Consider the following 15190-nt stretch of genomic DNA (forward strand, 5'->3'; position numbering starts at 1 on the left):
TAGTTCCTGGCTCCCCGTTGCTCTTTCCAAGCCATTGGTCATAGTAGTTCCTAAAACAGTTTTGATCTTCTGAAACTCATGCCATCAAACTAGACCCGCCTTTACCTCTTCACATTGCAATTCTCTACCATTCTCCTGGTTACTCCTTCCCCTCTTATTGATGATCTTAGTCTCCAGTTCTCTGTTGTTCTCACCATCACGAGTCTGGGCATCATTTTTGTCATTGGTATGCCCCTAGATAATCCATCAACACCCTGGCCTCTCTGTTCACTGTTTTCCTCACTTTTAATGACATGTCCTCTATCCCACCTCAGCCATCTGCTTTAATGGTCATATCTTTGTCATCGCCTATGGTTTCACAACCTCCAAAAATCTTAATTTTAGCATCCCATTCTTTGAATTCTCTCTCTTATATTTATACCTTATTTCCTCTAGGCTCCCCATTTCAACACTTTTTTGTTGTTGTTGAGGTATTGCTATGTTGCTTAGGCTGGAGTGCAGTAGTGTGATCATAGCTCACTGTAGCCTTGAACTCCTGGGCTCAAGCAATCCTCCCACCTCAGTTACCTGAGTAGCCAGGATTACAGGCATGTGCCACCGTGCCCAACTCAACAATTTATTGATTCCACTGGTACTTCCAATTAATTGATTCTATCAGCTTTTCACTTATGCATCTTAGAGTCTATGGTTCATCATTGCAATGACTCCTTGCATATATCTTTAAGACCCTTGTATCTCTCCCCCTTTCCTTAGACCTTCTGGCAAACCTCTGAACCTGACTAAATTCAACTCTCCCCTAACATCTATAACCAAGCAGCTACCATGGCCAGAAAACAACAACAACAACACAACAATAACAACACCTAAACTAGTCTCAGTCTAAATTTGTGACATCAAATCTTGAGTGCTCCCTAGCATGGCCTGTTAGTTTTGCAAGATATCCTCTTTACACTCTCATTTTTCTCCACCTTCACTGGCCACCAATATTACATTACAACTGATACTTTCCTTTCTATTGAACTGCAAAAGTATAAATAATCAGAGGAAAACATCTACTCCTTCCCATCACTGAGTCAGTCCACTTTATATGCAACTATATATATTCTCTATTTTCATTTCACATATAATGGGTGAATTGACCCTACTCTTAGCTACAATCAATTTCTCTACTGTGCACCATATTTTATTCTTTCTCAATTCCTACAATTCTTTCTCTGTCATTTATTATATTTCCTTTGGTCTACTGGATTGTTCTCATTAGCATGCAATATGATACAATCTTTGCCTTCTAATTACTGCTTGGATCTTCTGCTCCCCTCTGTAGCAGAACTCCTGGAAAGACTTGCCTATCCTCTCCGCCTTCACTTCACTGCATAGTCTCTCCAGGACCCTTTCTAGCAGATATTCAAGTCCACCAGTCCAGAGCCATTGTCAATGTCAGTAACAATGTCTACATGCCCTCTTCTTCTTTTTTTTTGAGATGGAGTTTTGCCCTTGTTGCCCAGGCTTGAGTGCAATGGTGCAATCTCAGCTCACTGCAACCTCCACCTCTCAGGTTGAAGCGATTCTCCTGCCTCAGCCTCCCAAGTAGCTGGGATTACAGGCATGCACCACCATGGCCAGCTAATTTTGTATCTTTTGTAGAGATGGGGTTTCTCCATGCTGGTCAGGCTGGTCTTGAACTCCCGACCTCATGATTCACCTGTCTCAGCCTCCCAAAGTGCTGGGTTTACAGGCTTGGACCACCGCGCCTGGCCTACATAGCTTCTTCTAATGTTCATTTCTCAGTCATCTTCACTGAACTTTTAGCAGCATTTGATCCAGCTGCTTATTCCCTTTTGGAACACTGTGTTCCCTTGGCTTCCAGGGCTCCATTTTCCTGGTTTTCTTTTTCCCTCCCTGGTTGCTCCTTCTCAGCCTCTTTTGCTGACTCCTCCTCCTCGTTCTCACTTTCAAATGCTGGAATGCCCACAGACTCAGGCTTTAGACTCTTGTTTTCTTTTCTACACTTATTTTCTCCTAGATGATCTCACACAGTTTTATGGTTGAAAAGATCTATATATATGCTGAAAATTCTCAGATTTACTTCTCCAACCTAGGACATTCTGAAATTCTAAATGCATAAATCAACTGTTCTTTCTATATATCTACTTGATTTCTAATGGGAACCCCCCAGCTTTATTAAGAAATAATTGACAAATAAAGCTATATACATATATATATAGTGTACAACATAATATTTTGATATATATGTACATTGTGATATGATTAAATCAATCTAATTAACTCGAATGGGGTTCTTGATTATTAAATATGCAACGCCAAACTCTTCATTATACTGCTCAAATCTCTTCCCCCTACAGTGGCTCATGTATTAGTAAATGGCATCACTATTCATCATGTTAGTTCTACAATTTCAACAACCTGGAATGAACTATGTTTTTTTCTCTCATGATCTGCATGCAAACCATCATCACCTCTTGTAGACTCTACCTTCAGAATATGTCCTTTCTAGCTGGGCACAGTGGCTCATGCCTGTAATTCCAGCACAAGCTGGAAATCAGCATGGGCCATGTAGCAAGACCCTATCTCTACAAAATATTTAAAAATTAGCCAGGCACGGTGACACATGCCTGTAGTCCTATCTACTTGGGAGGTTGAGGTGGAAGAATTGCTTGAGCCCAGGAGTTCAAGGTTACAGTGAGCTATGATTGCACCACTGCACTCCAACGTAGGTGACAGAGTAAGGCCCTATCTCTAAAATAAAAGAAAAAGACAAAACTTTATTTTCACCTTCCCCACCAGAACCTATCCCAAGTCATCATCTCTTTCCTGCAATAGTCTCTTGAGTTTTATTCTTACTCCCCTCTAATCTATTCTCTACACAACTGCCAGGTTGATCTGCTGACATGTAATCAGATCAAGTCACGACCTACTCAGAATCCCATGGTGACTTATCTCCAGTTTATTGTGGTGGCGATGTCTATTTGGGAAAACAGCATTGCACACAGCATTGCTTCCAATCAAGGAACTCACTTCACAGCAGATGAAGTGTGGCAATGGGCCCATGCTCGTGGAATTCACCGGTCTTACCATGTCTCCCACCATCTGAAGCAGCCGGCTTGATAGAACAGTGAAATGGCCTTATGCAGACTCAGCTGACACGGGGTCAGCACCTGCTAGGTGGCAATACCTTGCAGGGCTGGGCAAGGCGCCCTCCAGAAGGCTGTGTGTGCTCTGAATCAGCATCCAGTACATGTTGCTGTTTCTCCCATGGGCAGAATTTGCAGATCCAGAAATCAAGAGGTGGAAATGGGAGTGGTACCATTCACTATTACCCCTAGTAACTGACTAGCAAGATTTTTGCTTCCTATTCCTGAGAACTTACGGTCTACTGGCCTAGAGATCTTAGTTTCAAAGGGAGAAATGCTTCCACCAGGAGACATATTTATTTCATTGAACTGGGAGTTAAGATAGCTGCCTGGCTACTTTGGGTTTCTCATGCCTCTGAGTTGACAGGCGAAGAAGGGAGTTATAATGTTGACTAGGGTGATTCCTGATTACCAAGAGGAAATCTGACTGCTACTCCATAATGGAGGTAAGGAAGAATATGCCTGGAATACAGGTGGTCCCTTAGGGCATCCCTTACTATTACCATATCCTATGATTAAAGTCAATGGAAAACCATGACAACCCCTGCAAGGCAGGCCTCATGGTCCACACCCTTCCGAAATGAAGGTTTGGGTCTCCCCACCATGTAAAGGACCACAACTAGCTAAGCTGCTTACTGAAGGTAAAGGGAATATAGAATGGTTAGTGGAAGAAGGTAGTTATAAAACCATGACCATATAACCAGTTACAGAAATAGAGACTGTAATTGTCATGAGTATTTCTGCCTTATATTTGTGTGTGTGTGTATGTGTGTGTATTAAGCAAATACCTTGTTTTATTCCCTTACCATGTAACATAGGATGTATTGACTTCATCTCATAATATTTAAGTATTGCTGATTCTAAATCCTAGTATTTAAGCTACAGGATATTAAGGAAAATAGTAAACACCACACAAGGACTTTATCTCCTGTTCTGGAGAAGAGGTTCATGTGTTTTGGTTGGATGTAGGATAGTTATACCATGTTAGGAAGAATTATGGCCTTGTTATCGCCCTTACTTGAAGATTAAGTATTGTTTGAGGAGATGCATATGGGTTCAAATTGACAAGGGGTGATTTGTGATGATTATTTTTAAATGTCAACTTGACTAGGCCATGGGGTGTGTAGGCATTTGGTCAAACAAATGTGTGTGCCTGTGAGGGTGTTTCTGGACAAGATTAGCATTTAAACTGATAGACTGAGTAAAGCAGATTGCCCTCCATAATGTATATGGGTCCCTCCAAACAGCTGAAGTCCTGAATAAAACAAAGCGGCTGACCCTCCTGTGAGTAGGAGGCGATTCCTCCTGCCTGACTACCTTCGAGCTAGGACAGTGATATTTTTTCTGCTTTGAACGGAAGCACCAGCTCTTCTTGGATCTTGAGGCTATGGCCATCAGATTGGAACCACACCATGGGTCTTCTGCGTCTGCAGCTTACCGAATGCAGGTCTTGGAGCTTGTCAGCCCCTTAATCACATGAACCAATTCCTATATGCATGTGTGTGTGTGTGTGTGTGTGTGTGTGGTGTGTACATACATATCTGGTTGATTCTGTGTCTCTGCAGAACCCTGATGTGCTTACAATGAAATATTCCACCCATGGACTAAAAGGCTGTCATGACCAGGCTTCCACATGCTTCTCCAATGTCTAACGTCTTCTCCTTGTTCACTCTGTCCTGCCACACAGGCCTTCTTTCTTAAACAGGTCATTGACTTCCCCATCTCGGGGCCTTGACATCTGCTCTTCCCTCCACCTAGAATGCACTTCCTCCATATCTTTTTAGTGCTTTGTTTTTCATCTTCTTGTGGTCTTTATTAAAGAGTCCCTTCCTCAGAGAAATTGCCTAACCACCTTATCCCAAATAGTACCCTGTATCATTCTATCCCCTCTGTGTTGTTTCTTCTCCTTAGCTCTTACCACTTCCTTACATGATATTATGTTTGTTGAAATATTTGTTTATTTGTTCATTTTTTATTATACTAGCATGTCATTCCCATGGAGTAAAGACTTCATCTCTCTTGTTTTCCTTGGCTAAAGTGACCCCTTTCAGGGAGGCTCTGAGATATTTACTCCCTTCTTATTTCTTGACATCTGTTGGTCATGAAGGTTACAACTTTTTTATACCAAATGATAACTTTTATAGCCAATCCAGTTCAAGTGTATAAACACAATCATTGCCTCCTAGCAATACATTTTTTAAAAGCCAATTAAACACTGTTATAGATGATATAATTCCCTGGCTCTCATTCCCCCAGCTGCTCTCCCATTTAAGTCATTAAACTGACTATGTTAAACTTTTGAACAATTTCCCTAATACAGAATTAATCAATTGCTCCCAAGCAAGTTCGTTACAATACCCAGTCAGCTGCCAAAGAAGCATGTGAAAAGATACCAAGCCTAGAAGATAACTGCGTTCAAAGATACTTCCCAGTGTTTTCTTGTGACAACTTATTCGTTTATTTTTACTTTAAAATTTGTGTCAACCACTTTGCGTTGGAAAAAAATAACCCATGGGCTCTGCTATTAGTGATGTGAACCTGAGTCCACATCTGCAATTTCAATGCCACATGACCTTGGCCAGTTTTGAACATCGCTGATATTCAATTCCTCGTTTCTAGAAATGGAATAACAATACTATCTACTCACAAAGATGTTTGGATGACTGTCTGGCATCATTTGTAGGGAAAATTGTTTGAGAAAGTTTGGAGCAAGGTAGAAATATTTGCTGTTAACTAATATGTGTGTGGGACATAGTAGGAGCTCAAAATATTTTCCAAAGATGAATAAACGAAGTCATGTTTGTTATGTTCCTTTTGATGACATATGGGTGATGGCGGTGCTGATTTAAGATGGGATTAACCGAGGATAGATGAGGGGCTATTTTACTGAAGTCTTGTTATTCTTTGTCTGCTTTCATATCTGTTCAATCCCACTGCCATTTTAAATCATCCAGAGCTAAACTGGAGGCGAGGGGAAATATTTATTTGCAGTAGACCTGTCAATTCTCTAGGTAGCAAAGAAAGGGCAAAATGAGCTATCACACACACACACACACACACACACACACACACACACACACGCATATTATTCAATTATTATCTCACATTTCATTGATTTATAAGAATATATATACATATTAAATCTACCTCATCTATCTATCATCTATCAATCTATCTGAAACCCACAGATAGTTGAACAAAGATAATAATTCAAAAAAACAAAATTCCAAAAAGAACAAGTGTTCATCATGTGTTTGTGTCAGGATTTCAATTTAATATGGGGGCTGAAGAAATGGATTACATCATTGTCTATATTTGATTTTCTTTTGCTGTCAGTGAGGGTCCCATGCTTCATCCTGATTTTCCTCCCCCCTTCATTGTTGATGTTATGGCTCTGTTTTCTGCTTTGCTGTTGTTTTGTAAGCTTGCTGTTTTCTGTCACTCTGATTGAGAGCATGAGCCACCATTTGTCAAAATACCTACTCAAGTTATTTTGTCAAATGTCAATCTCTTCCCCTTGAACTTTATTAAACACACACACACACACACACACACACACACACACTCTTCTCCAAAGAACCTTAAATATATATTTAGTTCAGAGTAGCAGGGACCCCAAATCATGAAATCATAGTCCTTTGTGACTCACTATGACAAAGATGTGAAACTATTTTTGAATTTTACCTGCAGGTCAGAGAAGTTTTCAGCATGACACATACACACACAAAAAAAAAAACCCTAAGAATCTGAAAGTGGACAGCCATCGGATAGAGAAACAAACTATCTGAAGAACTGAGAGTCCTGCACAACCTCCACGCAAACAACACTGACTGGCAAAGCAGGGCCTGCTTGGTGATGCACCAAGTGATGCTCGGTGATGAGGGTCTTTCCAGCCATTTGTAGATAGATATGGTGGAATACAGAAATCACATTTTATTTCCAGTCTTGACACTCACCTGAAAAATGAAATCCTTTGCAAGACAATGGGGATTTGGAACTGACCAGTAATAGAGTTTGAAATGGCTCTTCCAAAACAACTTTATCACTTTAACAGATAAGATACGCTGCTACTGAGGAGCCCGGCATGCATGCACTGGAAACCCTCGGCTTCATTTCGCTCACTTCCCTTTGCAGCTGGCCATATTTATACTTGTTATCAAGGGGGACAAGTACCATCTAGCTCTGTTATTTGAGTTTATAACTAAAAAAGCAGGCTATGAAGCTTTCTTTTCTTGGTGGGAATAGAGACGCCCTAGAGTACTATAGGTCAGCACTGAGAGCTCTCTGGAAACAGCTTAAAACACCACTGGAAAGCTTGGTGAGTTTTATCTGCCTCGAAGGTTCCCCAATTATATAAATGTTCATCTCATGGGCCATATTTAGAGTGTGCATGCTCCAAAAAATATAAAATAAATGGAGGGCCCTCATTGCAGAATTATGAAGAACTCATATTAAATGTTGCCAGTTTCACATTCTGTCACGCTGTCCTCCTTGGGATGGGAGTGTTATAGAGGAGGTAGCCATCTGGTCCCTGTGATCATGACAGATGAAAACTGAGTATGTTGTATTTCTAAACCTCAAAGGGAAGAACTTGGTCTTTCTGCTACTTGATTAGAATGTTAAGATCTGGACTTTGACTTACATGATGGCAAAAGCTCTGAATATACAAGGGCTGATATTTTAAGACATTATATATTCATCGAATCCATAAATACTCACTGTATGTCTTCCTCGTGCCATGGCAGTAGACTTGGGGGACAGTCATGTTTCCTGCTTTCATAAATCTTACAAAATATTACTTTCAAATCAAAGACATCAGAGGTGATATTCCTGCTTCTGTACTAGTGTGGTCTTTCAAACATAGTATGTACAAATATAGAGATTATAATGATGGGCTGCCAGTTAGTTTTATTTCTAAATCTTAATAACATCTAGTTGATTGTTGGAACTTGGATATAAAAAGTTAATTAGAAAGCAACTGCTAACCAATTCATCAATTACCTGCAATTACTAATGGGATAGAAGTCTATGACTGTTGATTTAAACAAAAAGCATAATTTTAGTGAACCATTATTATGGAGTATATAGCTATTAATATAATTTATTAATTACCCTTAAACTGAAAGTTAGAATGTTTAATTTCTTTGCAGGAAATTCACTTTTGATTCAAAATCTTTTAAAAAATGACATGCAGTACAACTTAATATAGAAGAATAACATGAATATATCTGCCCCTTCTGGTCCACTTATCCCACTTTGTAGTCTGCTGATTTTCTAGATTTTTTAATGTGATTTGTCTCACTCATTCTTTCAAACAAAATTTTGTAATTGTTGTGCCATTTGCATATTCATCTCCCATCTTCTAAGCTAACGTTAGTCTTCTTTCATTTACTCAGTTTCCAGAACTGAATTTGTGCAGATGGTCTGGAAGTAGCAGCTCAGGTGGCTCATAGAATTTGATGCGAAGGAGATTATGGGTGTCTGACATCTGCATTGGCCAGAAAATTTGCAGAGGGACATAATCAGTGATCATTAGTTTGGAGGAAATTAAGAAAACAGATTCAGAATCTAAAATAAGACTTTGTCACTTACAAAGAACTGCAGGGAGGAAAGAAAGAAGTGCTTAGTAGCCAGTGACTTGGAAACATCACACCCCAGGTCCTCCTCGAATCAAAATGGCAGGCTCTCCTTTAGGTACAAGTCAAATCTAAGCCCCTTTCTGAGAATTGCCTTGTCCCCAGGAGGGGAGAAAGGGCCTCCTCATAGCACACAGGTAGAAGAAACCTTGTAATACTCAGCAGGGGAAAGGGAACTGATTTAAGTTAGCCTACTTCAGAAAGCCTATTTGAAAGGGAATACTGCTTGTTTGAAAAAAAAAGTACTTTTTTTTTTTTTAAATAGCAAAATTATAATGACGTACCATTGTCTTGAGATTTCAACTTTAACTGCTGCATGTAGTGTTTTGTTATTATGAAGGGCTTCCTTTCACCACTAGGCTTTTGGGGGAAAAATTACCTAGTGGTATCTGATATTTTGTGTAGTGCAAATGTCAAATCTCCCATGTATCTCATGCCCTCCAAGCTTCTGTGAATTAGCTTTCCTTTAGTGCTTAAATGAAAGGGTCTTGAGCCTTCCTTTACAGACAAAGTCCACACTGGAGCTATAGAGGGTATAAATAGCCAAGAGCACTTCCGCTGGTGGAGACTCAGAGAAACAGGAGCAATAGTAGGTATGCATGTCCTTCATTAAATGTTGTATTCTAGGAAACTGCAAGGAAATCTAGCAAGATGGGATGGGAGAGGGACCTCAGCTGCCAGACTCATGCTTATTAAGCTGCATAGTTGGGGAAGCACTAGTCTTTTCCCTGTTGTGGCCAGGGAAATCGTATAATAACAACACAATGATGCAGAGTCTTGAGTCCAGCCTTATCCTGAGAGTTCAGTGTTTACAACTGGGGTAGCATTAACCTTTTCTTTGCTATGGTCAGGGGCCTGGTGTTCAAGCCTTGTGATTATAGTAATGCACCACATAATGATGCTTCTGTCAACTACAGACCATATATATGACAGTGGTCCCATAAGATTATAATAGCATATTTGTACTATACCTTTTCCATGGTTAGATACACAAATATTACCATTGTGTCTCAATTGCCTGCAATATTTGGTATAGTAACCTGCTGTATGAGTTTGTAACCTAGGTGTGTGGTAGGCTGTAGCATCTAGGTTTGTGTAAGTACACTCTATGATGTTTGCATAATGATGAAATCACCTAATGATGCATTTATCAGAATGTATTCGTCATTAAATAATGCATGACTGTCCAGCTGTATAATGTGGCAAGAAAGCAGTGGGATTTGCGACATCATCTTTTTATGGCTAGGGAAACATCTGCTCTTTGGTGGCATCATTGGAGGGCTGGGGTCCAAGCTTGTTGATGAGACTTGATTGCTTTCAGCACAGGGCCATAGCTGGATTCCATGGAGATTTGCAGAAGCCAGCTCCCGCTCTGAGAGACCAGCTGCAGTAATCAATTTGGACAACTCTTACCTTACAAGTAGAAGAGGTTTGGTCAGCAACTTAGGGAAAACAATATGCAGGAAATGAGCATTTCCCCTTTGTTTGTACCTCTTGCCCCACCCACATATGACAGAAAACCCTTGTAATGTGACTAAAGTTTTGCCAATGGCATATGAGTAGAAGTGGCCTTTGACACTTGTTGCTATGGGTCTTAAGACTAGAGGAAAACAGAATATTTCACTGCAAAATATCCTTCTTTGGCATACTTTGAGACGATATTGGAAAAAACTACAGGCAGAAATAGCTCTTAAAAGCTGCGTTTTTGTGGGGGGTGGGATTTAATTCTATAGAGAAATCCCACATTAGTGAGGTAAACAATGAAGTGAATAGCAGAGGCAAACAGATTTTCTCTGAGACCCCTCACCTGGGTCTAGGAAAGATGAACATACAAAAAAAGGGGACTAAAAGTTTGCCTTTTTTTTTTTAGACAGATTCTTGCTCTTGTCGCCCAGGCTGGAGTGCAACGGCACGATCTTGGTTCGTTGCAACCTCCGTCTCCCAGGTTCAAGCAATTCTTCTGCCTCAGCCTCCTGAGTAGCTGGGACTACAGGCACGTGCCACCACACCAGGCTAATTTTTGTATTTTTAGTAGAGACGGGGTTTCGCCATCTTGGCCGGGCTAATCTCAAACTCCTGACCTCATGATCTGCCCGCCTCAGCCTCCCAAAGTGCTGGGATTCCAGCCTGGCCAGGTCCAGCGTTTTTACAGTTCTGACAGAGAAAGCTTTCCCACAGGCTACTGTCTATTCTTTCTGAGGGCTGCTCCCTGTGAGGCTTCATCTGCATAAGAAGACAGCCTTTCCTCACCACACTTTTCCTTCTTTCGCCCACATCCTGTCTTGCAGGCTCCACACCCCTATTCCTTTCTGGACAGTGTAGAAATTTCAGTCATCTGACCCCTACTTTGGGTTTCGTACCTTGTATATTTGTGGTGTTATGACGTCTATTGACTTTTGTCCATAGTTCCTTTCTTGTAACTCCCATAGCCCTTCTTACAGTCTTTTGTTATTATGTTGGGTGTGTTAGGCCTCAGGGACAGGCCTCGGACCTTCTACTGCCCTCCCTACCTAGCTCAAGGCAGGACTCTAAGGTTTCCCCACCTTTCCGATTGTGGGTCTTAAGGCCCTCCCATGGAGGGTCCACCCTATACCCTGTGGGGAAGGAATACTGACAACGTGAAGCTTCCATGAAAACCCGAGAGGACAGGGTTCAGTGAGCTTCCGGAGAGCTGAGCATATGGAGGTTTCTGGAAGGCGGCACACTGGGGAGGGCATGAAAACTCCATACCCTTCCTCTATACCTCACCCTATCCATCAATTCATCTGTATCCTTTGTGACATTCTTTATAATAAATTGATACACACAAATAAGTGTTTCCCTGACTTCTGTGAGCTGCTCCAGCAAATTAATCAAACTCAAAGAATCCCAACTGGAAGACTTTTGGTCAGAAGTTCTGGAGGCCTGGATTTGCAATTGGTGTGGCGTAGAGAGCAGTTCTGGGGACCGAGCCTTTGAATTGTGGGATCTGACACTATCTCCAGGTCGGTGATGTCTGGACTGAATTAGAGGACACCTCGCTGGTGTCCGCTGCTTGGAGTGTGGAGAAAAAACCACCCTACATTTGGTCACAGAAGTCTTCTAGGCTGAAGATTATTGTGGTATGAGAGTAGAGGAGAACATGGTTAGAGTTTTCCCTACACAGCATTGCTCCTGGGTCCATATGCATGTTAACAAATTTGTATACCTTTTTCCTGTTAATCTGCCTTTTATTTGAGAGGTGTTCCAGGTAGGAATTTATGAGGGTCGAAAAAAGAAATTATATTTTTTCCTCCCCTCCAGGACATTGGGCTACCTCATTCCTCTTCCCATCAGATTATGGAACCAGGTTATGGTCATGACTCAGCTTTGATCAAACAGAAGACAAAGCCTTTAGAGAGAACGACAAGATTAAAGGAATCAGGGCCCATGAATAGCTGTGCAGAGGAGGATGTCCTGCTGTAAACCAAAAATAAAATCCTAAGTCCCCCAGCCAACTGAATGGACCCCTCCTCTCAGCCAAGCGCATTCTAGAGTAAACCTGAGCACTGGTTCAGGGCATGATGGAAATGCAAATGAGGCATAATGAGACAAGCCTCATTATACCTTCCTCTCTTTGGAATCCAGGCACGGCTGAGCAGCATTAACATTAAAATAGAGACCTGGCCGGATGAGGTGGCTCACACCTGTCATCTCAGCACTTTGGGAGGCTGAGACACACGTCTCACTTAAGTCCAGGAGTTCAAGACCAGCCTGGGCAACATGGTGAAACCGTGTCTCTACAAAAAATACAAAAATTAGCCAGGTGTGGTGGCATGTGCCTGTGGTCCCAGCTACTCAGGAGGCTGAGATAGGAGAATCACTTGAACTCGGGAGGCGGAGGTTGCAGTGAGCCAAGATTGTGTCACTGCACTCCAGCCTGGGTGGCAGAGTCAGACAAAAACAAACAAACAAAAAGCCAGGGACCTTATAAGTGACAAAACAGACTCTTTGTAGCAATAAGAAACCAACATGACAGATAGCAGGCCCTGAAAGAAATCGAAGTATTTTATCCCAAAATATATTTCTTCGACATATTTTGAAATGGCCTTGCAAAGTTGTACTTTGAGGGGAAAATCTGCATTCTGTAGGAAATACCTTCTCTTTCTAGGTCTTTTTCCTGACTGAGGAGAGAATTAACTGAGTCTGTGGCACCTTTGAAACTCTGTCTCCAAAAAAAAAAAAAAAAGAAGGAAAGAAAGAGAGAGAGGGGGAGAAGGGATATTTTGCAAGGTGTGTTTTATAGACCTTTCTGGTGTTATCTCTGTGAAGATAAGGATCTGGAATTATCTGGGTGACTAACTTCTGTCTTCCCTGGTAGAAGGGAGAGAGACACCATTACAAATTTACATCTTGCCTTTAGGAACAAAGGGTCAGGGAAGAAAACTTATATCCTTGTATCTGCTTCTTTTTCAATTTTGGGTTTTCAGCTCAAAATAGTCCTTATGCTAAAGTGGCATATTTTGTAGTGGCATATTCTGCTGCCCCTCATTAAACACAGTGAAACTAGTGAGAAATCAGATAATGCAGGCTGGAAACTGGTGATATTTGTGTATATCAAGGCAAAATATTTGCTAAAACTTTTATTCTACTTGGAGGACACACTGACTGTTTTAAGGAAAGGGGTTGGAAATAACAGAATATGAGTGAGTTTGGGGTACTCTTTGAAGATTTTAACAAGAAATTCAAAAAGAGTCTAGTTCAAGCAAGAATTAGCCAGTTTGTAATCAGAGATGAAAGGGAATGGAAACAGCTGAGAGATTTGGAGGCTCATAAGGTTAGAAAAGCCAACTCCTTTTGGACCCAAGTTTTTCTCAAAGACCTATTGAGGTTTTTTTTTTTTTTTGGAAAACAAAGGGAGGTGTCTTTGCTAGGCCAGTGGCAAAGACCAGAGTAACGGTGTGGCTTTCCTACTCAAACCTATTGTTTCAGATCGTCTCCAGGTAACCTTCATACAAATGAAGAAAAGAAGCCAGGGTTGAGCTCAGATGTCAAGAAATAAAGCAGGTTGAGTAAATATGGCTGAAAAAGAATGTTCGGTGTGCACACTGGCACTTGAAACAGACTATAGAAAATACAACAGGGTCAGGCACGTGACTCATGCCTGTAATCCCAGCACTTTGGGAGGTCTAGGGGAGGGTGGACCATTTGTGGCCAGAAGTTTAAGACTAGTCTGGTCAACATGGCAAAACCCCATGTTTACTAAAAATACAAAAAAAATTTCTGGGCAGGATGGCACATTCCTGTAATCCCAGCTACTTGGGAGGCTGAGGCAGGAGAGTTGCTTGAACCTGGGAGTCAGAGGTTGCAGTGAGCTGAGATCGCACCACTGCACTCCAGCCTGAGTGATACAGTGAGGGAGGAGGAAAGGAAAATAGTTGGGCAGACAGCTAAAGCTGGTCTTTGGTAAAATTCTTTTAAACAGAAAGACACTCTGAAGAATCAAGCTATAGGCACACATAGAGCCACCTGGGGAAATCTCAGGCTGCAGCTGCACAGATAAGAAAGCAAGGCCTAACATAGAAGCCTTTATTCTTAGTGTAACTAGTGGGCTCCTAGGAAGAAGTTTCCTCTCCTTTTCAGGCATGTACACAGTGGGCTCTGGGGGAACTTGCATGGGGAGCAGGGATTCTTACTGAAAACATACCCACCGTTGCACAAACAAGAGAAACTGCACTTTGTGCTTGCCTAAAGATGGGCTTGCAGCTGTACAGACAGGGGGAATTACACAGACAGCTTCACAGATAAGGGAAGTTACACAAACAGCTACAGAGATGAGGGGAGTTTCTTATAAAAACTTTTGGATTCAGCTGTAAAAATGGCAACCCTCTTTTGGGCCCCCTCTCCACTGCAGAGAGCATTCTTTTGTTAATTAAACTTTCACTCCAACTTCACCCTTGTGTCTAGGCTCCTTAATTTTCTTGGCGGTGAGACAAAGAACTCCAGGTACTGTCTCAGACAAGACTGTAACATTGTGGTGCATTGGCAAGACTGCAACAACAGCAAGACCCTGTCTCAAGGGAAAAAAGTATTTTAGTTTATAGGTACCAAAACTACAACGGTCCCTCCAAAATACGTTATCTGTAGTTTCTGGACTTTGAGCTGGTTTCAGCAACTGGATGGGAATTTGGGTTTCTCTTCTGGAGAAAAATTGTATTCCACTTGAGGGAGGTGTGTTAAATCAGTTTAGCCTAAAGCTGCCTCCTAACATATTTTAAGTTCAGCCTAAAGGATATTTCTCTGTACATCATGATCTCTAACAAGTGGAGGTGTAAACAGACAGTAGCCTATACTTGTGCCAATCACTGTGTTTTAACCAATCAAATGTAGCCAACTGTTTGAACCATTTTCAAATAAAGCAAACACCTAGCTGTAACCAAACTG

The sequence above is a fragment of the Mandrillus leucophaeus genome, unplaced genomic scaffold, assembly GCF_000951045.1.
Source record: "Mandrillus leucophaeus isolate KB7577 unplaced genomic scaffold, Mleu.le_1.0 Scaffold95, whole genome shotgun sequence".
In the NCBI taxonomy this organism is placed as follows: domain Eukaryota; kingdom Metazoa; phylum Chordata; class Mammalia; order Primates; family Cercopithecidae; genus Mandrillus; species Mandrillus leucophaeus.